Source organism: Taudactylus pleione, unplaced genomic scaffold, assembly GCF_031769625.1.
Source record: "Taudactylus pleione unplaced genomic scaffold, aTauple2 ptg000546l, whole genome shotgun sequence".
Lineage (NCBI taxonomy): Eukaryota > Metazoa > Chordata > Amphibia > Anura > Myobatrachidae > Taudactylus > Taudactylus pleione.
The window spans coordinates 1,501,644-1,526,996 of NW_028284948.1; positions in this window are offsets into that span (position 1 = coordinate 1,501,644).

Sequence of the window (25,353 nt, forward strand, 5' to 3'; positions counted from 1 at the left end):
CTTCTCAGGAGGGGATTATAAATACACAATTACCAATAGCAGACCTTCAAGTCAAGCTGAACACAATTAATCAATTAGCAGCTTTTCAAATGTTCTAACCATAAAATATAAATCAATACTTTCTGGTTTGTTTGTTCAATAGTTCAATTACTCAGTAAGGGTACTCAGAATTAAAAACATTAATGAATATATGTGAGAAATATATAAAAAAAAATGTAATCACCAAAAAACTAAAAAATAATAATGATGATAAAACAAAAATAAATAAATATGTTCCTGATAGCAACAAATGTTCAAAACAAACAGAAAGACAAATAAAAATATATAAATAATAATTAATATAAATATTATAAATAGATCAATAATAAAAAAGACCCGGATTAAATAAATCCAAATGGCACATTACTAAAAAATAGTAAACAAATAAATAAATACATAAATAACTAAACTCACACATATTAACCTATTCAGACAAGAGTAGATCTAATACATTACTGCTTAGAGCAGTGGGGAACCAATGACATAGGAGGAATCCCCCTCTACCAATATAGGGAATGGTTCACCAATCTACATGCTTATAAGCACCACACTGGATAATCCAGTCACAGAGCAAGGTCTCATATAAAAAAAAGAGATAGAGGACAATGATCCATACATTTAAGGAGGGTAACCCATATACCACACCTAGAAATCTAAATCAACCATTTCACTCAGTCCATCCAGGACTAACGTCCGCAGAGTGTGTATCCAATAAGCCTCACGTACACACAACCTGCGGAACCTATCTCCTCCCCTAACTGTGGGGGGATGTGTTCAATGCCCACTACTGTTAAGGCCCTGGGATCCCTGGAGTGTTGAAATGCCAAGTGTCTAGAGACACTATGATTACTGATACCATTCAGAACATTCCTACGATGTTCCAGGAATCTGGTCTGAAGAGACCTAGTTGTTCTCCCTACATAACTGAGATGACAAGGACATTGTAACATATAAATCACATATGAACTTTTGCAATTAATGAATGACCTAATAGGGTATTCAATATCAGATGATGAAGAGAATGAAGTGCTTGTATGTCTAATGTGTCCACATGTGAGACAACATGTGCTCCCACACTTGAAACACCCATTGATTTTAGATAGCCACCTCAGAGATTCAGGTCATGAACTAGAGACCCTACTCTTCTTTTGAAAAAAACTAGGGGCCAAAAACCTCTTTAGGTTATCGGCCTTCTTGAACACTACAGTAGGTTTGATTTCCAATTCATTCCAATTCAGTAGTGGATCCCAAAGTAACATATTATAATTTTTAGTAAAAATCTTACGTATCTGAAACGAACAGCTGTTATATTTCGAAATAAAGAGACTGGATTTATCTACAGGAAAAGCAGATTTCTTTTTAGTAGAAGATTTCAACAATATATTCCAATCTATTTCTTCCATAGATCTCAAAGCTTCCTTAAATAGAGGTTCGGGATAATTTTTATTTTTGAAAACCTCCATCAATTGAGTGGCCTGTGTGGTGAATACATCCTTAGACGTACAATTGCGACGTAATCTTCTGAACTGGCCCGATGGAATATTCTCAAGCCAGTTCTGGCGGTGATTGCTAGTGTAGTCAATATAGTTATTTGTGTCAACCTCATTCTGAAAGGTGCTAGTTTGAATGATATCCTCAATGACATTAAGTCTGATATCCAGAAATGTGATCGTGGAGGAGTGAAAAGTGCTCGTGAAAGTCAAATTATAATCATTTTGATTCAAATAATCCAAAAAACTTAAAATAGAGTGCTCATCACCGTCCCATATGAAAAATAAATAATCAATAAATTGCTTATATAGGACCAGGTTTGCGCCGAATTCGCCACCCCAAATGAGCCGCTCCTCCAGGTGGCCCATATAGAGGTTCGCGAAACTCGGCGCAAACCGGGTCCCCATTGCTGTGCCAGTGCACTGTAGCTAGTAAACCCGATCAAAAACAAAATTATTGTGAGTGTAAAGTGAATACAATCTAAAATAAATCTTCAATGTGACCTTTCAATCTTGTCATCCAAAAGTAAAAATGATTCCACAACTTCAATACCTCTCACATGGGGGATGTTGGTATACAATGCGCTGACGTCACATGTCAAAAATTTATAGTGTGGCAACCATTTAATATTGGAAATAGAGTTCAAGAAATCTGTGGTGTCTTTCAGATGTGATTTAAGAAAAGCAACTTGTGGCTGTAAAAAGTGATCAACATAAAAAGAAAGATTAGCAGTTAAAGAACCCACACCAGAAATAATAGGACGGCCCGGTGGACTGTGTAAAGTTTTGTGGATTTTGGGTAAATGATAATATGTGGGAGTGACGGGGTGTGCAGAAAACGAAAACTCAAATTCCCTCTTAGAGATGATCTGATTTTCCAGGGCATCATCCAAAAGCACCTTTAATTCCTCCTGAAAAAGATTGGTCGGATCCGATTCAAGAGTAGTATAGAAAGATGTATCAGAGAGTTGCCGCATAGCTTCTCTCATGTAATCATCTGTATTTTGAACTACCACTGCAACACCTTTATCCGCCATCTTGATGATGACTTCAGAATCTGCAGTAAGTTCCTTTAATGCCTTCCTTTCATTCATAGAGAGATTATTTTTATATCGGAAGGTATGCTGCTCTCTTTCACACATTACTCTAAATTCATCAAGAGTCTGTTTATAAAATGTATCAATACATGAATTTTTGTATTACACTGGATAAAATTGAGATATTTTGGTGAGTTTAGAGAGAGAGCCTGACTGCTTAACATCATAGATTTTACCCAGAACATCTGCAGAAAGCTCTTCATCACACAGGGACTCCAAAATGGATAAAGCTAATTCATCCCCACTATCCAATACAATGGGAGAAGCTGCTTGCTTAGATTTCTTTAATTTTTGCATGGCAAAATACCTTTTACGACAAAGATTACGAATAAACCGATTTAGCTCAACAAAAAGATAGAAAAAAGTGTATTTAGATGAAGGTGCAAAATTTAGACCTCTCATGAGTAATCTCATTTGGTCATTGGTCAATTGTTTAGATGATAAATTAAAGAGACCCTTAGCACCTATTGCAATGTTTTGTTTCTGGGATTTTTTTCTTTTTGAAACCACTCGTCCTCCTCGGATGCCTCTAGTTCTGAGCTTCTTCTTCTTTTTGGAGTGTCTAATCTCAATGGATTGAATCGGTTCTGTATCAATGTTTTGTGTGCTAGCGGATAATTTGAATCCCTCCCCCTGTGGGACTGAAAAAACTGCTGTTTCCCTCTTGGTTGTTTAAATATTTTAGGTCTCACAGAGACTCCTCTTATTGGTGGAGTAAAGGAGAAGTCCCCCTTACTTGATTCACTTCCTTTAGGAGAGGTAATCACATTACTATGCACATGAGCAACTTCCGTGTGCTTCCTAAAAGAATGCGTCCTATCCCTATATGTACGACTCTTGTCTTTCTTCCATTGATTGAAATCGCTCTTATTATAGGTTCTCACCTTACCATTTGAATAGTCTTTCTGATCTCTTAAATATTTCCCATTTTTCCTATCAATAATATCTCTTTCAAATTTTTCTACTCTTTGATTAACTAATATATCCCTTTCTAAAAAGAGTAGATGATCTTTCTGAGCTTCTAATAGGGCTCTTTCTTTTTCTATTTCCACTACTGTTTCTTTCACTTGTTGTTCCCTATAATTAACCAATAGTTTCATCAGAGATATAGAGCAAAGATCTAATATTTGATCCCATTTTTCACCAAAATCAGGATCATCCTGAAATGTGGACCGTTTAAATACTCTAAGTCCTCTAGGTATAATATTATTGGAGATATATTTCTCCAACATACACATGTCTAACCAGTGTCTAGTTTCTATTTTCAACAAATCTTCCAACTTGAAAAAGGACCTAAATACAGTCAGGTCCAATGAATATTGGGACATTGACAGAATTTTCAGATTTTGGCCTCTATTCACCACCACAATGGTTTTGAAATGAAACAAACAAGATGTGCTTTAACTGCAGACTTTCAGATTTAATTTGAGGGTAATTACATCCAAATCGGGTGAACGGTGTAGGAATTACAACAGTTTCAATATGTGCCTCCCACTTTTTAAGGGGCCAAAAGTAATGGGACTATCAACTCAAAAGCTATTTCATGGACAGGTGTGGGCTATTCTCTCATTATTTCATTATCAAGGTAAAAGGTCTGGAGTTGATTCTAGGTGTGACATTTACATTTGGAATCAGTTGCTGTCAACTCTCAATATGAGATCCAAAGAGCTGTCACTATCAGTGAAGCAAGCCATCATTAGACATAGGAAAACAACTGTGGTGGATGACAAAAGAATTATTTCCCTGGTGAAGAAAAACCCCTTCACAACAGTTGGCCAAATCAAGAACACTCTCCAGGAGGTAGATGTATATGTGTCAAAGTCAACAATCAAGAGAAGACTTCACAAGAGTGAATATAGAGGGTTCACCACAAGATACAAACCATTGGTGAGTCACAAAAACAGGAAGACCAGATTAGAGTTTGCCAAACAACATCTAAAAAAGCCATTACAGTTCTGGAACAACATCCTATTGACAGATGAGACAAAGATCAACTTGTACCAGAGTGATGGGAAGAGAAGAGAAGGAAAGGAACTGCTCATGATCCAAAACATACCACCTCATCAGTGAAGCATGGTGGTGGTAGTGTCATGGCGTGGGCATGTATGGCTGCCAATGGAACTGGTTCCCTTGTATTTATTGATGATGTGACTGCTGACAAAAGCAGCAGAATGAATTCTGAAGTGTTTCGGGCAATATTATATGCTCCTATTCAGTCAAATGCTTCAGAACTCATTGGACAGCGCTTCACAGTGCCGATGGACAATGACCCAAAGCATACTGCAAAAGCAACCAAAGAGTTTTTTAAGGCTAAAAAGTGGAATGTTATGCAATAGCCAAGTCAATTCCCTGACCTGAATCCGATTGAGCATGCATTTCACTTGAGGAAGACAAAACTGAAGGGAAAATGCCCCAAGAACAAGCAGGAACTGAAGACATTTGCAGTAGAGGCCTGGCAGAGCATCACCAGGGATGAAACCCAGTGTCTGGTGATGTCTATGTGTTCCAGACTTCAGGCTGTAATTGCCTGCAAAGGATTTGCAACAAAGTATTAAAAAATGAAAGATAGATTTAGGATTGTTTAGCTTGTCCCGTTACTTTTGGCCCCTTAAAAAGTGGGAGGCACATATAGAAACCGTTGTAATTCCTACACCGTTCACGTGATTTGGATGTAATTACCCTCAAATGAAATCTGAAAGTCTGCAGTTAAATCACATCTTGTTTGTTTCATTTCAAAGCCATTGTGGTGGTGAATAGAGGACAAAATATGAAAATTCTGTCAATGTCCCAATATTTATGGACCTGACTGTAGATCTTCATTCTCATTGACACCAGTACTAGAACCTGGATCATTAAAATAATCCTGTCTCCTACTAATTCTCTCATTACAACAATTAAGAGACATACTGAGTACCCGAACCAAATTGATTACAATTATTTAGAAATCACCATCGATTCAGAAGAAGTGGAGCGCTAATATATAACAACAGGGATTCACCAGTGAATTACTGGCAGCTGACACGAGGGGATATCTACCTAGAATTCCCCAAAACGAAAAAAACTCTTGTGTCTGCACCTGAAATCACTTAACCATAAAATCAAACCAGAAATGTAACATGAACCATATATTTATTACAATAACAATGGACCTGTTAGAACTGCAGCTCCTCAGGACATAAAATTTATAACACTATTGCAGTAATGCAGTAGATGACTTCTACACATAAAGGTGGTGCAGTGGTAGTTCAAAATACAGATAATTTCGTGAGAGAAGCTATGTGGCAACTCTCTGATACATCTTTCTATACTACTCTTGAATCGGATCCGACCAATCTTTTTCAGGAGGAATTAAAGGTGCTTTTGGATGATGCCCTGGAAAATCAGATCATCTCTAAGAGGGAATTTGAGTTTTCATTTTCTGCACACCCCGTCACTCCCACGTATTATCATTTACCCAAAATCCACAAAACCTTACACAATCCACTGGGTCGTCCTACTATTTCTGGTGTGGGTTCTTTAACTGCTAATCTTTCTTTTTATGTTGATCACTTTTACAGCCACAAGTTGCTTTTCTTAAATCACATCTGAAAGACACCACAGATTTCTTGAACTCTATTTCCAATATTAAATGGTTGCCACACTATAAATTTTTGAAGTGTGATGTCAGCGCATTGTATACCAATATCCCCCATGTGAGAGGTATTGAATTTGTGGAATCATTTTTACTTTTGGATGACAAGATTGAAAGGTCACATTGTAGATTTATTTTAGATTGTATTCACTTTATACTGACTCACAATAATTTTGTTTTTTATCGGGTTCACTAGCTACAGTGCACTGGCACAGCAATGGGGACCCGGTTCGCGCCGAGTTTCGCGAACCTCTATATGGGCCACCTGGAGGAGCGGCTCATTTGAGGTGGCGAATTCGGCGCAAACCTGGTCCTATATAAGCGATTTATTGATGATTTATTTTTCATATGGGATGGTGATGAGCACTCTATTTTAAGTTTTTTGGATTATTTGAATCAAAATGATTATAATTTGACTTTCACGAGCACTTTTCACTCCTCCATGATCACATTTCTGGATATCAGACTTAATGTCATTCAAACTAGCACCTTTCAGAAAGAGATTGACACAAATAACTACATTGACTACACTAGCAATCACCGCCGGAACTGACTTGAGAATATTCCATCGGGCCAGTTCAGAAGATTACATCACAATTGTTTGTCTAAGGATGTATTGACCACACAGGCCACTCAATTGATGGAGGTTTTCAAAAATAAAAATTATCCCGAACCTCTATTAAAGGAAGCTTTGAGATCTATGGAAGAAATAGATCGGGATATATTGTTGAAATCTTCTACTAAAAAGAAATCTGCTTTTCCTGTAGATAAATCCAGTCTCTTTATTTCGAAATATAACAGCTGTTCGTTTCAGATACGTAAGATTTTTACTAAAAATTATAATATGTTACTTTGGGATCCACTACTGAATTGGAATGAATTGGAAATCAAACCTACTGTAGTGTTCAAGAAGGCCGATAACCTAAAGAGGTTTTTGGCCCCTAGTTTTTTTCAAAAGAAGAGTAGGGTCTCTAGTTCATGACCTGAATCTCTGAGGTGGCTATCTAAAATCAATGGGTGTTTCAAGTGTGGGAGCACATGTTGTCTCACATGTGGACACATTAGACATACAAGCACTTCATTCTCTTCATCATCTGATATTGAATACCCTATTAGGTCATTCATTAATTGCAAAAGTTCATATGTGATTTATATGTTACAATGTCCTTGTCATCTCAGTTATGTAGGGAGAACAACTAGGTCTCTTCAGACCAGATTCCTGGAACATCGTAGGAATGTTCTGAATGGTATCAGTAATCATAGTGTCTCTAGACACTTGGCATTTCAACACTCCAGGGATCCCAGGGCCTTAACAGTAGTGGGCATTGAACACATCCCCCCACAGTTAGGGGAGGAGATAGGTTCCGCAGGTTGTGTGTACGTGAGGCTTATTGGATACACACTCTGCGGACGTTAGTCCTGGATGGACTGAGTGAAATGGTTGATTTAGATTTCTAGGTGTGGTATATGGGTTACCCTCCTTAAATGTATGGATCATTGTCCTCTATCTCTTTTTTTTATATGAGACCTTGCTCTGTGACTGGATTATCCAGTGTGGTGCTTATAAGCATGTAGATTGGTGAACCGTTCCCTATATTGGTAGAGGGGGATTCCTCCTATGTCATTGGTTCCCCACTGCTCTAAGCAGTAATGTATTAGATCTACTCTTGTCTGAATAGGTTAATATGTGTGAGTTTAGTTATTTATGTATTTATTTATTTGTTTACTATTTTTTAGTAATATTCCATTGGGATTTATTTAATCCGGGTCTTTTTTATTATTGATCTATTTATAATATTTATATTAATTATTATTTATATATTTTTATTTGTCTTTCTGTTTGTTTTGAACATTTGTTACTATGAGGAACATATTTATTTATTTTTGTTTTATCATCATTATTATTTTTTAGTTTTTTGGTGATTACATTTTTTTTTATATATTTTTCACATATATTCATTAATGTTTTTAATTCTGAGTACCCTTACTGAGTAATTGAACTATTGAACAAACAAACCAGAAAGTATTGATTTATATTTTATGGTTAGAACATTTGAAAAGCTGCTAATTGATTAATTGTGTTCAGCTTGACTTAAAGGTCTGCTATTGGTAATTGTGTATTTATAATCCCCTCCTGAGAAGAAGAGACTTATCCTGCCTTTTGAAAAAACCTCAGTTAATGAGAAACGCGTCAAGGTGCTGACCTTTTATCCTGAACTGCTGCTACATACTCAGATGGACTTCTGATTGCCGTCCGTGGGAGATTGAACACACTGAAGTATGCATCTCGGTCACAGACCATTGCGGACTTCGCGGCTTCTACATATAGCCCTGCGGCATCCACCGCTGACACCACCTCTTACCTCTTCCAGCTGATCCCGGGTGTCAGAGTCAATATCACCGCTCCCCGACCCCTGTTGTCCGCAGGTGACGGGTTTCATCGTGCATACGGGATCTACTTTCCAACACTGTGGCAGCCAGCTCTGAGTCCGGAGACTCCCGCAACGGGTAGGCTGAACTTTGCTGCCGACTGTGCCCTTGTGGAATGTCCTGTTGACCGGGCTTCCATTGATGATTGCATATGTTCACCTACTTATTTGGCATACTCGGGACTCCAATACATCAGTGGTGAGTGGCCTCTCTTGTAATATGAGACACGGTTTAATTCTGTTATAAGGAAGAGTTATTTTCTACATATATTGAATTTCCATACCCAGCCACCAGTATCCCGAGGAACTTTTGTCATCCACTAAAGGAACCCTATTTATTTCATCAGTCTTTTCAGCAATTTGACCGTATTTTATTTATATTTTATTTATGTGTAGAAGTGATCTACTGCATTACTGCAATATTGTTATTACATTTTGTTATGTCCTGAGGAGCTGCAGTTCTAACAGGTCCATTGTTATTGTAATAAATATATGATTCATGTTACATTTCTGGTTTATTTTTATGGTTAAGTGATTTCAGGCGCAGACACAAGAGTTTTTTTCGTTAAAAATGCTTTGGTATACATAGACTAAAAAAGATTGAGTAGTATAAAACTCCATGAGATCTATTCATAGAGCAGTGAAAAGCCCTGTTTAGCTAAAAACAGGACTTTACATTGTCTTTGGTAATTCATACAGGGAGTTACCATGGAGAAGGTATTCCTTCTCAGGCGACCCCACTTTGTGTATGTATCGCATCAAGTTACTCAGCTTTCCATTCCTCTGCTGTGTACAGATTCACCAACTCAGGATGACGTAATCTGTGCGGCGACCCAAACAGAGGACATTGTCTGCCCAGCACTCGGCACTTACTCCACCCCTTTAGCCCAGTGTCCATTGCAGCAGGTCTGATGTGACCTGCTGCTATCAGAATCCGATGCATTAGCAGTGGGAAGCACACATATCGGGCTCCCATTGTTTCCAGGGATAGTGGAGGGGCTGCATAACACACGAAGACACCAGATAGGTAAGTGTACATGAATGGCTACTAAACATCACTATATAACGCATTGATGTAATATGATAAATAGTGATATAATTCAGTAGTCAGTTCATGTTCTTCATGAATAGACCACCATGTCAGAAGCTATGTGTTACATTTTTTGACCAGTTAAAAGGAGAAGAAAGAGAGCAAGGGTTCCAGGGGTAGGATCCAAAAGGAGCAGAGGGGAGGGGGAGATGAATTCCCACACCACCAGCTTGTTTTTGTTTGGTATGCTGAACACAGCGCAGCTAAGTTGCTAATGTACAAAAAAAACTATAATTTTTTTTTACACTGGGGAAGACCACCCCTGATTGACAGAACACCCCTCTGGACAACACAGCACCCCTTTATGGACTGCAGCCCCAGCCCCTTTATGGACCGGACAACAACCCAGCAGCAGTTTATATATAACACAGCATCAGCCCCTTGATCGACAGGACAAGTGACACAGCAGCTGCAGCACCCACTGAAACCCCAGCCCCTTTATAAACAACACAGCAGCAACCTTTATCCTCAGACCCACACATGACAAGTTGGACAACACACTGAAACACACAGTGACAGCAACACGAATGTTCAGTTCACCATCCACACCCAGAGTGAAAATGGCGCAGGTCATCGGGACCTTTATAGAATCCAAAGCCCGTGAGAATCTGACAGCGGGAGGATGGCATTTTGCATCGTTTTGAGATCCGGGTCAAGCGGGAAACCTGACCCAAGCTCGGTTCTCACCTCGGATCTGGAAGTTTGGGTGTGTCCGGTTCTCTGAGAACCGGACCCGCTCTTCTACAAGTATTATTAACATCAATAATATCAATTTCCAGTCATTTCCATAAAATTTTGATCAAGAATAATGGAAATGAAGAGGGAGGGACTTACATGCAATCCAAAACACATGAGATACGGTTTTTAGATCTGAGATCAGACTTGCAGGAAGACCCAGGCCGGTTCTACTCAGAATCTGAGTCAGAAATCCGTTCGACTAGGAGCCCCAAAGTTCGGGTGAGTTCGCTCATCACTAGTAAAAATGTGACTGTACCAATGCTATTAATAGGGCACTATAAAACATATAGGAAGGCTGGCATTTGTTTCTAGAAAAGGTGGCAACCTTTGTAATGAGTTTGAATGCATATGTGTCCAATAAACAGAAGTAAAATGCATTAAAAAAGATGCAAGTACATAGTACATACATGTTCTGAGTCTCTAAAGAAATATGCAATGCAGCACAGTATGGTTAACGTGTCTGACTGATTAAAGCATTTGATACACTAAAAGCGTATCATTATACTGCTGGATTGCAAGTCTTTCAGTAACTTGATGATGATGGCTGACATTTTAGTGTAGATTTAAAAAATATTTTTTTTAATACCCCCCCACCCACAAACACACAAAAGCAAAAAAATATAAAATAATAATAATAATAATAATAATAATAATAAATGTGATCTTAGCACCAGTGCTGGGCTGATTGTGGCAATTTTCGGGGGAGTCAGGGACAAAAAGCGAGGGTCCCCTACAATTGCTGCAACAATCACTGGGCTATGATAGGCTGGGCTGGTGACACTGTAAAGGAGAAACTTGCAGCATGAGGTCCGCATGTTATAATATCACATACGGCCTGAAGGGGACTCAGGCACATTGCTGATTTGGGCACTAGTGGCCAATGTTTTTTTTGTTTTCATCTCGTGCGCCGGAGCCGCAGTGCGCATATGCAGCAATGGTGCTGCGGCTCCGGTCAAGGTGTAGAGTTAGCCACAGTCTGATTTACAGGCTGCAGGCATTTGGAGGCCGACGGCGTGTCACCTCCATTTTTGGGGGGTGCCAAAGCCAGAGTCTGCATCCCCGGATGGAATTCCCGATGGTCATGATGGATCTGATGCTGCATCTTCAGACGCAGGCAGTTGATCTGGGAAGACAGCAGTGGGGTTCTTTTTACAAAAGAGCTTCTGTGGAATTAGAATATGGAATGGGATTGAATTACCGGCGGATGCCGACAGGATGAAGATCCCAACTGGGACAGGTAAGTACCCTAACCATCCCCTGTCCCCCTCTAACCATCCCTTAGTGGTGCCTAACCCTAACATCCCCCTGGGGGGCATAACCCTAACCCCCTCTTACCGCTCCCTAAACCTAACCCTCCCGGGGGGGTGCCTAACTCTAATCTCTCTCTGGGGTGCCTAACCCTAACCCTCCCCCATAGGGATGTCTATATCTAATCTCCCCCCCTTAAACCTAACACTAACCCAACTGGACCCCTTAATCCTAACCTTCCCCCCAGTGGCTAACCCTAAAGGCTCCCCAGACTTACCTTCGTTCGGGCAGGCGTCCTCGGCGTTCCGGTATCGGGATTAAGATAGGCGCCGGTATTTTGACGTCTATCTTAAATCAGGATTCCTATGTCGAGATTGAGACCTACATAACTACATCCTTTAGAATACATGTTCAGATCTGCAGCTACCGAAGATGCAGCAGCAGCGCTGACTGCATTCATCTCTGAATCAGGTTCATAGCCCAAAAATGTTCAGCATAAGGCTGAATTCCCTAGGGATGAACCAGTCCTGTGCTGCAGCCCTGAGGCTCCTCCCAACACCCATTCCTAGTGGATATTGCAGTAAAAAATAGTTAAATGTTCGAATGCATTTTTATTTGGAACTTCAGCAATCTCTGGCAGCCATAAACTGGGTTCTGGCAATCATAGAATGCCAAGTGCCAGCATATGCTTGATTGCCAAGAACCCAAAGCACCAGCATTCCTGGCATCTAGGGCCTGCTGAGACTGAAAAAAAATATTTTCTTAAAATGAACACTGTCCAATACCCCATATATCAATGTATTATTCACCCAAATCAAGGGGACCCTCTTCTTTCTTCCTGATGTTCTAATGGGCATAAAAAGAAAATAGAAATTCAATATGGTTGGAGATGTAGAGGCACAATACAGTATTAGACAGCTTCATTCAACCCCAGTCTTGCCAAATACAAGAAAAGTTAAATTTTCAAGAAACAAAGATTTTGTGGAAAATCAAAGAGCACACGCTGTAAATATATGCACAATTTATGTAAATATATACACAACTTATGGTAGTCCAGTATAAGGTCCTCCTGAGAACCACTTTTTTCTTCCGTTATTCTTCCGTTTATGTTCTTTTTCTCAATGATGGTATAACATAAAAGGAAGAGAAAATGCAACACTGTGTAGAATGTTCTAAAGAACCTTCATTCAGAATAGATGTCACGTGAGATACTGTAAGAGGCTGAAGGTATTGTATTGTGCTCCATTTTTTATTATTTAATAATAGTATTCCTATACAGTTCCTTATCATTTAGTATAATATTATAGAATGTTATGTCCCACCGGAGTATATATATGCAACAAACAGGTTTTTAAACCTATGTTCCACCATTAATATTAGGGTGATGCGCATTATATATAGGTTGCGTCCCACTCAGGTAAAACATATATAGTTCCGGCTTGTGTTGCACTGCAGTGGTTTTCCAGTCTTAGGTGATATCAGAGTGTCTGGATCTGTTTACTGTTTCTCAAGGAAGGACACCCAACTACCGGACCTGGAGATGATGTTCCCTAGTTTAATTTTACAAGTGAGTCAGCACATATTATACATTATAAATAGGTTATGGAATTTTTTATTATTTATATCCTGTACTTTACTTCTGGTTTCACCCTATGTTTCGTTTGGTAACCGGGAGTATAAGAGATTGTATGTGTCACTACCCCATTTATGCCTTGAAAAAGATACATTTGAAACGCGTTGGTTGTGGGGTATGTGCATTCTAAAAGGACTGATTACTTCGGATCCCTGAAATAATTGAGATACTGGTCTGGCTATTTTGCCTATCCGGACGGCTATATTTTAACCACCCACTGTGATATCTTTACTTATTTTAGAGACCGATGTTTGGAACTTTTATTCTGGACTTTTATTTGCACTTTATTATTGTTCTGATGCATTTTCATTTTGTGGAATAAACCCTGTTTTAACCTTCATGAATGTTGAAATGAAGCTTACGTTTATTGGCTGAGGAAATCACTACAAAAGATACCTTTATATGAGGAATGAGCAAAATGTATGTGTGAGTAGAGTACGCAGTTTATTGATAGAACATTCCTTGATGATAAATATACCTTGATATATTATCTATCATATTGTCTTAATGTGAGTGGGGTACACTACTTTTTAATCATTTGGTGTTGTATACATGATTGGTGATTACTTTTCTGGATTTGCATGATGTAAAGATACCTTTATAAATGGTGAACACATTTTTGTGAAGTAAGTTTTGGTACTTCACCTAATTTCCTAACTTTGTGGCCATATATAGCTTGCATGCAGAATACCTTCAGCCTCTTAGCTCACGTGACATCTATTCTGAATGAAGATTCTTTAGAACATTCTACACATTGTTGGTTTTTATCCTTCTTTTATGTTATACCATCATTGAGGAAAAGAACATAAATGGAAGAATAACAGAAGAAACAAGTGGAACTCAGGAGGGGAGGCAGTTATTAGACCGGCGGACTGAATGCTGCTGGTCTAAATACCAACACCTAAAGCCCAACACGGGACTTAAGATAGGCATCTATCTTAATCCCGACGCTGGAAGACAGACAGTCCCCGGACTGATCGAGGTAAGTCCGGCATGTTTTAACTGTTAGCAGTAGGGTGGGGGGGTTAGGGTTAGGCACCCCTGGGGGGACTTAGGGTTAGTCACCCCCCGGGGAGGGTTAGGCTAGGGGAAGGGGAGGTCAGGATTAGGTGCTACTGGGGGGAGGTTAGGGTTAGGCACCACCCCTGGAGGGTTAGATTTAGGGTGCACGAAGGGGGGTTAGGATTAGGCACCCCTGGGAGACTTATGGAGAGGCACCACCCCGGGAGTTTTAGGGTTAGGCACCACCAAGGGAGGGTTAGGGGGGGTGAGAGGGGAGGGTTAGAATACTTACCAGCCCCAGTTGGGATATCTTCCTGTCGAGCTTGTGCAGTTGGGATTTGAACAGCCGCCGGTATTTCAATCCCATTCCCACAGAAGGACCTTATTGTGGACTACTATAAATTGCATATATATTTACAGTGTGTGCTCTTTGATTTCCCCCCAAATCTTTGTTTTTTATAAAAAGAAAATACTTTGCAGACAAATACGTGCTCCTTGAGAAGCTGCGATGTGGATGGCCAAGGCAGCATCTTGAGCCGCCCTCTGCACCTTGTAGTTCTTATTATCTTTATAAGCGCTGACATACGAGGTATGTCTATAGAATAATGACACTGTGATTCCGCATAGTAAACAAAGCAGTCAGAACCGGTTCTAACTGCATACGTAGTAACCTTGAACTTGTCTGAACCTGCATGACAAGCAGCAACACTCTATGACGTTCAGTCGATTGTGAGTCGCCATTTAATTTGGTTGTGTTTTCATTAGAGTGATGAAAAAATGCTAAGTTTAAAAGTTTAACAACGTGTGAATTTGACATTTTTTACAAAATTGCACAAAACACCAACAGAATGTTTTCAAATGCTTACTACAGCCTATGGGAATGACTGCCTGTCCCGTGCGCGTGGTTTAAGTCTTCACCAGGACAAAGCACTTTCTGTGACGCAGTTTTTGACTGACAATCACATTACTAGACTTGAACATCCTCCATATTCACCCGATTTAGCACATTGCTACTTTTATCTTTTCCCAAAAGTTAAATCTGTGCTTAAAGGGACACATTTTGAATCAGTTTATGCTGTAAAGAAGAAAATGGCAGATATGTTGAAACAACTAACAGAAATTAATTTGCTCCATGCCTTCGGCATGTGGAAAACAAGACTACAGCGATGTATTAGTGCAAATGGGGAGTATATTGAAGGGGACAAACATTAAATTTGTAATACCAATAAATAAAGATGAGTTATTTAATCAATCTCATTATTTAATAGACATATCTCGTATTACAAAGTGCCACCCTGAAGTTTAGTTTATAACCACCGATCTTTGTTTTGACTCATCTTCATAGTAACAATCAGATCATTACAGTGTATCCACTGAGTTATACAATGTATCTTATACAGTTACAGTATGCAATGTAGACTATAAGTTTGATGTATTTCTACCAGTTAGCACTCCCAATAATTCAGACAAGAAGTCCACTCTTCTGATGGGTGTTACTGTTAATACACCTCAAACAAATGTTTTTTTTTTGTATCTATAGTGTGCTTAATCCAGGTTACTATTGTGACTTATTTTTATAAGATCAGATCATTTTACCAGTGTAAAATAGGCTGTCAGAAAAATCTGTTAATTGCTTCATGCATTAATTTATTGTTTCAATAAAGGTCAACCAGCATGTATTCATTTACATGCAGGCTTTATTCAGGAGGCATTATGCATTGTGCCAGTATACACAATCCAATAAATGGCAATTTTTTATAATTCTGAGGTGTGAGTATATGTTTATTTACTGTATACGCTGACTTCAATTAGGAGCTGTTATGCATCACTTCAATAGATGTATTCCATTCAGTCATAGTTTCTTTATATTGCAAGATGTGATACCAGTACATATATATTCCTTGTTTGCTCGTATATTCATACTGCAAATAATACTAGTTACAAACAATGCACATTTAGTATCAATACAGATCATCTATACCTGAACAAAATGAGCTAACAAGATAATTACGATCTGTCATATACTATCTGTCTACAGCCACATTCAGCCGCGCATGTAGATTTATTTCTCCAGCCAATAGTGTTTTAATGTGTATCCTAGTGATTAAATGATTATACAGACACTATTCTCATTGCCCTACTGATCCATAGCTAGCCTTGCCTCCGTTAATATGATATATGGCTGCAATGTAAGTGCCGCTCAGCAGCGGTTTCCCTAATAGTGTCTTGCTCTTTGTACAAGGCAGTTGTATCAATGCCCCTAACCACTGTTACTCTAGCCATATGCACTTTGCCAGGATCTAATCATATTATAATTCAATCTGTGCCACTACTTGCAGTAACTTTAATCACCTAGTGTGCACTCAAACTCGTATTTACTATTGTTACACACAAACATATTTTCAAATAGGGCACATAATGAGACAGTTGTAGCTAACGCCAAGGCGTGTTTCACTGTAGCTTTTTCAAAGGCCTTTTTTGCCTTTGATTTTAAATTTAATCTCTGCTCTATATATTTTATTTATCTGATTTTATTAATGTAACCAGGAACTGGAAATTAACGAGTTCCATTTTATTAGTCTAATTTTTATTTGTGATATCTATACAGCACATGTGTGCATTCCATTCAAAGGACTACTTTTTGTATCTTTGGAGATTTAGCATTAGTCCTGGAATTGCACCCCGTAATATATGTGTTATCATTAAAATTGTGTGATGGACTAAGTGAATAAGTGGGCTGTACTGCATAGAAAAATCTACTTTAGTGCGACCTTTGTGTACACGCTCATGCCAACATACAGTAATGACTAAAGCTCGGTACACACTAAACGACGTGTGTACCCAGCGATGCAACACATGACCCAGCTGTTGACGAGCCAACATATCGGGCGGTCCGTGTACACTGGATAATCCGTTGCCCGACCGCCCGATATGCCGCACCCCGCTGCATAGCGCTGTATGGGTTTGTCAGCCGCATTGCCTGATTTTACTGCATGTACAAAAGATCAGGCGATGCGGCTGGTGACCACACGGGAGTGCGCACTACATGATGTAGTGCCTACACACTGCACAATATTAATGATTTGTCTTTCCGATGCGTCAGATTCGGCTAAATTGTTAGTGTAGTGTGTACCCAGCTTTAAAGTGTAAAAAGGGGTGCAAAATATTAATGTCACAAAGTCTGAAGGAGTGGAACTAACTGTCTGGAGTGGTATGGTATTACGGTGCAAGTAACACATTTACTTTCTCCATGGGACTATGGGCCTGATTCAGAGCCGTTCGTTAACAGCAGTACGCTCGTTGCGTTCCGATGTTGAGTAAACGTGCGTGCGTCGGTGTAACACTGCGCATGTGCGTACGGCAGATTGCAAGCTTTTTTTGTCTCGTTCGTCAAATAGCGTACAGGAAGTGACATGTCAAATGTGATTGACAGAACAGGGCGTTTTTGGGCGTTGACGGGGGTGGAGATGGAAAAACGCAGGCGTGGCGAGGCGTTTTTGGGGCGTACATACATTATCAGATGCGAACGTCAAATGTGTTCGTACCAACTCATACGTCACTGGATGATCCTCTTTCCCTTCAAAATGCTCGCACAGCTTAGGGTCTGGATTACTCGACCACATTGGCGATGGCCTTCTCCTCCGTCCCGGCACTCCACGATGTAGCATCGATTAATCACGGCTTGTCAGAAAATCAATTAGTGTTGGATTGAATACCGGCTTGGTATGTGTTTTGAAATCAGTTTTTTGGGTTAGCACAAAACCGTAATCAGGTGGAAATCATAGCTGCTAATGTTAGGATTACACAATCAATTTGCGTACATTTGTGGGGGTTTATTTTTGGGTTAATTTTTGGTTTTTGGCCTATTGTAACAATAATGTCATCATGTTTGTTTTTTTTGGCCCATTTTGCTTTTGCATGGTGAATTTGCATTCTTATGTAAATTTTAAAACGTTCCTTAAAGAGCCCTTTTTCTTTCTCATGTTAAATGTTGGTGTTGCACGGTTTTGCCTTGTGGGCCAGGATTAAATGTAAACCATTTTTACAATAATGTCACAATACAAAGTCGTACATTTTTGGCAAATTTATTGCTATAAAAAAACAATTTCATGCACATATTTTACACAAACATTTTTTGCAGTGTTCATTCCCAAAAATTTAATAATTGTACAAACATAAAAGTGTTTGGAAACGTAAAGCTAAAAATTAAAAACAATTCACAAGAAAGGAGAGGGAAGTTTTGGCCAGAAAGGAATATGGGGCAAGCATAGAAGGAGTGTAGGAAAAGTAGTCAGTGCTGTCAACGTTTTTTCCCCCGTTTGGCTGGGGGAGGGAGGGCGCCAGACCGGGTCCGGGATGTCATTGGGCTGGCCCGTCCAGAGGCAGATGTTGTGGCCTCTGGACTAGGCACAGGGCTAGGCACATTTGGAGGATTGGCTGATGTTGTGCCAGAGGTGGAGGATCCTGATGTTCCGGCAGGAAGGGAGGTCGGCGCCACCATGTGCTGGCGAACGAGCTGCTCCAGAGCATTGGCGATGCGGATGTTGGCCCTGGTATTTTCCACCAGGTCCTGACCAATGGTCACGTTGGCCGCAGCATTTTGCTCCAGGGCCTCAGCCACCCGTACCAGACTGGCGTCCATCCTCTGCAGAATCTCCGTATGGAAATCCGATTTAAAATTGAGTTCTGTGAGGAGGGAAACTGCCTGCGAGGGGGATTGCCCTGGACTGGCTTCTGCAGGGTCCTCAGCCAGATGTCCTGGTTCCTCCCCTGCAGAGCCAGCAGAAATTCTGCGGCCAAGGCTCCCCTCTGGAGCAGACTCATCCGCCTGTGTCTCTGTTGGAAAAATGCGAAAAGAGTCACATTAGAATCTACATATTGGCACAATAACATTTCAGAGTTGGTGACATCACAATATTTACCTTGGACAACATGAGGAGCCGCAAAGTCTGGCATGTCCGTATCCATGTTGGACACGCCAAACACCTCCACAGCCTGCACACACCCCTGTGCCAGCTCTTCTAAATCATTCAACTCCAATGACACAGGGGTGGGACCCCCACCTGTCCCCCTTGCATGCCTAGCCCTGTCCGCAAGTTTTTGCTTCAGGCGATATTTGAAGTCGGCCCATCTGTGGGTGAAATTGGAACCATTATCCTTTTGTTTTAAATGGGTTTTGGTTTTAGGGGGGGGTCAAGTGTTTACTTACCGCCGTTTGACATCCCGGGGTAGACGGACATAATCACCAACCCTATTGACAGCAACGGCTACCTCCTCCCACATTCTCCACTTCTGGCTTGCACTCATATTCCTGTCTGCCTGTGGCAGGATGTCCACACACTTCTGAACCAAAACCTCCATCTCCTTTCTTGTGAATTGTGGCTGCCTTTTCTTTTTGCCAGCTTTGGCCGGAATACTGGGCCCAGCAGCCTCTTCCATGTCATCCTCCTCACCTATTTGTTTAAATGTTGAGAATTGTAAACTTCACAACTTGCACTATATTATGTGTCAAATTAATCATTGTTTCCAAATGCCTGAAATACTTACCGCCAGACTGTTGCCCATTGTTTCCCTGGTCTGTAGCCATGTCTTAGCTCAAAACAAGAAATACACCAGAATTTTTGGTTTGGCTAGTGACGTATTTATACATGCGTCCTTATTTTTCGGCCGCATCATTGATTGTGCGTTCCTATGATCCCTCCTTAATTTGTGCGGGAAACTAAACACTATTTATGGCTTGGGGCGTCTCGAGTCGAGGTGGCGGTTGTTGGTTGTTGGAGGTTACGTTGGTCGGAGTTGATTGTTGGCGGGTTTTGGAGTTGGCATTGGTGGGAGTAGTTTTTATTTGCTAAATTTTGTTTTAGTTTTTCCGTTCGCATTTTTTCCGGTGTTTTTTTTTTTGGCGTTTCTTTATTTTGTAAGTTTTTGGCAGTCTAACTTTTGTTCAATTTGTGTCTCCTTCTTTTCCTGTTTTTTTTAACGTTATTTTTTCGTAATTTCATCTTTGTTAGGTTTTTTTTTGGCTCAGCCCCAAAGACCTTTTGATCCGGAATCTTATATATTATCTATTGGTAAGTTCATATTTTCACTTGGTTAGTAAATGTTCATGTTTGGATTTACGCAACTTTGTTGGACCTTACACTTGTAACCTTTGTTTTTCTTAGTCAGAAATGTTTCGAAAATGTTATGTTTTTCTAGCTGCGTATTTTAGAACTTGTATTTGCGAACTAATTTGCGCATTTTTATCTGTTTCTATTGTGACTTGTATTTGCAAACTAATTAGCGCATTTTTATCTGTTTCTATTGTGACTTGTATTTGCGAACTAATTAGCGCATTTTTATCTGTTTCTATTGTGTCTTGTATTTGCGAACTAATTAGCGCATTTTTAACTGCTTATTCAGACCCGTTAAATTGTTTGTGTTTTCCCTTTAGCATTTGTTGCTTACATTTGGCCCCAATTTGACGTAGTCTGCACAATGTCGTTTTGCTCTTTGGGCAAATGTGTGTTTCTCCCCTTTTATGTTTTGAAACATAAATGCCCAGCATAAATTGTATTTTTATATTGTGATTCTTTACAGTTTGCACGTATCATGACAATACCCTGACATGTAAGCATCAATGGATGGTATCATTAAGCTAAGTAAAATTCGTATTTTTGGGGGGGTTAAAAAGCCTTACATTCAAATCTTGCCATTTCAGGTTGATCTGGGTCGGATTGTTCTGGCCATGCTCCCGGAAGCCGACCAACCTCAATCTCGTCCCAGGCATAGGCATCGTAGGCGTGCAAGGCCCCAGATATTTCGAACACGTGGCACCCTTTTTGGAATGCCCGATGATGAGGTTTTAAGACGCTACCGTCTTCCTCCCAAAATCATCATAGACACTCTCTCATTAATAGAGAGTGATCTTGAGCGGCAAATTGACAGTCCTACAGCAATACCACCACTTACGCAATTTATGGCGGTGTTACATTTCTGTGCCTCAGGATCGTTTCAAACAACGGTGGGAATAGTGGCGGGCATCTCCCAATCCTCCTTTTCCCGGATCCTGAGGGCAGTGATGGAGGCACTTTTCAAGCACCTCCATCATTTTATTCAAATGCCTTTGGATATGTGTGCCCTTAGTGTGGCCAAGGCCAATTTTTACCAAATAGTTGGCTTCCCACACATCATAGGGGTTGTGGATGGTACGCACATACCACTTCAGCCTCCAGCACGGCTGGAGGCCATATTTCGCAACCGGAAACACTATCTCTCCCTGAATGTAATGGTGGTATGTGATGCCTCCCTCCAGATCCTGTCCCTGAATGCAAAATTACCAGGAAGTGCACATGACTCCTTCGTATTCCGGCAATCAGGGATATGGCACAAATTAACCAACCTACAAGCTGGTGATGCGTGGCTTCTGGGTAAGTGGAGACCTTTAGTACATAACAATGTTAAGCTTGATACACAGTGATCCTGATGTTGTCACTTCTTTTTCACAGGAGACAGTGGCTACCCTTGCACGCCCTGGCTGCTCACTCCTTATTTGGCTCCCACACCAGGGCCACAAAGTAATTTTAATGCCGCACTTACAGCCACCAGGCAAGTGGTGGAGTGATGTATCGGCCTTTTAAAAGGCCGATTCAGATGCCTCCACCGCTCTGGTGGCGAGCTCATGTATTTGCCGGATATGGTTTTGAAAATTGTGGTCCTGTGTGGGATATTTCACAACATCGCCATAAGGAGTGGTGTCCCAATGCAGCCAGAGGATGCCTTACCTGAGGATGGCCCCCCCGAGGTTGGTCGGAGGTCAGTATGTGGGGGCGCCATACGCGATGATGTGGTGGCCAGATATTTTAGGTAATTATTGTCAAAACAACAGTGTTTAGACCCAATGTGGTACGGTTTGTTTGCGAACATCTAATTAATTGTTTTTTTTTACTCCATCTTCTGTTTATTTTCATAATCTTTGGGACTCCAACGATGACTACTTCCTGCTACCCTTAAAAAACCTTCATGTGGAAACTTTGGGAATATATTATGGAACCCATATTGCAACGCCACATTTGTGGAATCATGTTGGCATGGTCCTTCGTCAACCAGTTCTTGATTTTTTGCGTGTTTTTTTTTTTTTTTTGTATGTGTTGTATTTATGATTATCACTGTGTGTTTTGTTTGTGAGTGACCACTTTGTTATTTTAGTTATGTTGTGAATAAATGTCTTGAGAGTGTAATTTTGTTCCTTTTTTTGCCCATTACAAGCAAGTGTAACCAGGTTCACACACGTTACATTTGCCTAAGGGGTAATCCAGTAATGACGCAAGTTGAGCTAAAATGTAAGATGTTTTCTGGGTCCAAACCAACACCCAAAGGAATCCTGTACAATCAGTTGGCTTTGTAATATCGGCCTAAGCAGCTTGCCCCCCAAATAGGAACATGTAAAATGTAGTAATATATAATTTTGACAACACCAAAAAAGGGAAATGAGATTGTTACTGTTAGGTGTTTCTTGTGCCTGTTTTCCTAAAAAATACAACACACAATCTTAGTGACAATAATTGCAAATCCTTGCTGGAAGAGTCTACTTATGTCAGTGTAAACAATCTATGATTTTGAAACAAGGAATGAGACAGAACGTTAAGTTTAAAATATTAATTTATTTAAATTTTGTCAAAAAAAACCACTAAAACTGGTTCCTAAGGAGGACCGACATATGGTCAAGGACCACCAGCAACCCGATGATGTGTTCCCGCATACGGCCCACACAGCCGGCTAATTCAGCCATACGCCTCTGTTCCTCTGTGGGTTAGAAAAGTGTGGGGATTAATACATCAATAATGAAACCACATTAAAAAACAAGCAAAACCAAGCTAACCAAAAATCTAAACTTTGTGGCACAAAGCAGAATTACACCGAAAAAACCAAGCCCACCAAAATGGTCTACCCCAAAATTACAAGTCCAAAAATCAGATTCAGACAGGTGTGATATGTGTATGGTGAAATCAGCAGTAACAGGTAAAGACAACCCGAAAACTCCCAAAAAGTCGATCAAAAAACACAAAAAAAGGGAACGACACATGATTACATCCAAACAGTTTGTGGCGCAAAAAAAACAATAAAAAAAACATACAGTTCAAAATAACGGCCGCTCCTGAAGCCACTCCCTCGTCCTCCTCGGAGGTGCCTCCATTCCCCAAAGATCTTGGCGGGGTGATTTGGGATTCCGGGGAGGGGGTAGTTAGAAGAGGGGTGGTTGGAGGAGAGGGGGAATTGGGATGGAGGGGAAGGAGCCCTGAAATATCCGCCACAGGGTCTGGGCAGGCTGGGGAGGAGGGGGAAATAGGGGAATTTGGGGTTGTGGAGGGTTGGCTTGGGGTTGGGGAGAGTGGGCGAGAGCGCCGTCTTGGTTGGCGATGGTGCCGTAGTCTTCGCTGTGCCCCTAAAAGATGTGAAACAAATTGTGGTTAGTTTCAACCAAAACCGAGACAAACACAAATTTATGACAACACAAATCGGAAAACAGGGCCATGCAGATATGAGTACAATGAATAAATAGGACATACATGAAAACATGGCCATGCAGATATGAGTACAATGAATAAATAGGACATACATGAAAACATGGGCATGCAGATATGAGTACAATGAATAAATAAATAGGACATACATGAAAACATGGCCATGCAGATATGAGTACAATGAATAAATAGGACATACATGAAAACATGGCCATGCAGATATGAGTACAATGAATAAATAGGACATACATGAAAACATGGCCATGCAGATATGAGTACAATGAATAAATAGGACATACATGAAAACATGGCCATGCAGATATGAGTGCAATGAATAAATAGGACATACATGAAAACATGGCCATGCAGATATGAGTACAAGGAATAAATAGGACATACATGAAAACATGCACACGCAGTTAGGGTCACAAAGATAAACATGAAAACCACAGTCCCAAAAACTTACTTTCAGCGATCTGCATGCGAAAGCATGCCAGCAAGCGGGTCGTCCGCCGTTGCAGGTCCGACCACCTGCGCTCCAGCTGACCGATCTGGCGTCGTGAGCCGAAGGAATGCAGGCGGCCACGTACCTCCGCATATGCGGAACGCTTCTCGCGATTTGTGATGGGTGGAGGCTGGCTGGTGAACCGCCTATCCATCACCTGGGTTAACACCAGCAGCTCGCGCCTGGTGAATGCCGAGGCTCTCATGATGGCAATGGTGTATTTGTTAAAAATCATTTTTAATAAAGACCCGAAAATAATTTTGATTGGCTAATGTATTTGGGTAATTAACAGGACCAATTCTATTGGTTAATGTATGAGTCATGTGTTCGACAGGGCCAGAAATCTCTTGAGAGTTATGATAGGCTTGATGCAGTGACATGCGTAAGCAAATTTAAATAAAGAAATGAACCCCGGGAAATATGCGGGGATAAAAACAAATAAAACAATTGTTTAATTGGGTCTAACATGTTTTTTGACAAATAAAAGCGAATGTTTAAGCCGTACGTATTCTGCGGGTAAACACAAACACGGACAAGATTAAAGTTTATTGCATTGTGAAAAAAAAAAAAATAATTAAGCAAATTGATATATTGATTGGCATGATACGATTGAGGGAGGTAGGCAGAATAAACGAGCAGTTAATCGAAATCTGACAGTCACACTTCCGGTTTGTACTTGTGCGTGTGTTCCCTTCAAGCCATTTCGGGGATGTACGCTCGCTATTTGGCACGCTCGTTAGTTAGAGGAGGGGTCGGTTGAGTTTGGGGAGGATGTTTGGCTGCGTTCGAAAATACGAGCGAGTGCTTGAATTTACATATTTTTTTTACGTACGCCGAACGTACGAACGGCCACTTGCGTCCGGGTCTGAATGAGGGCCTATGATTGCAAGTGGCTCTAGTCAAAAAGGGAGATCGGGATTTATGTAATCCTAAAGCCGAGTTCTCTTT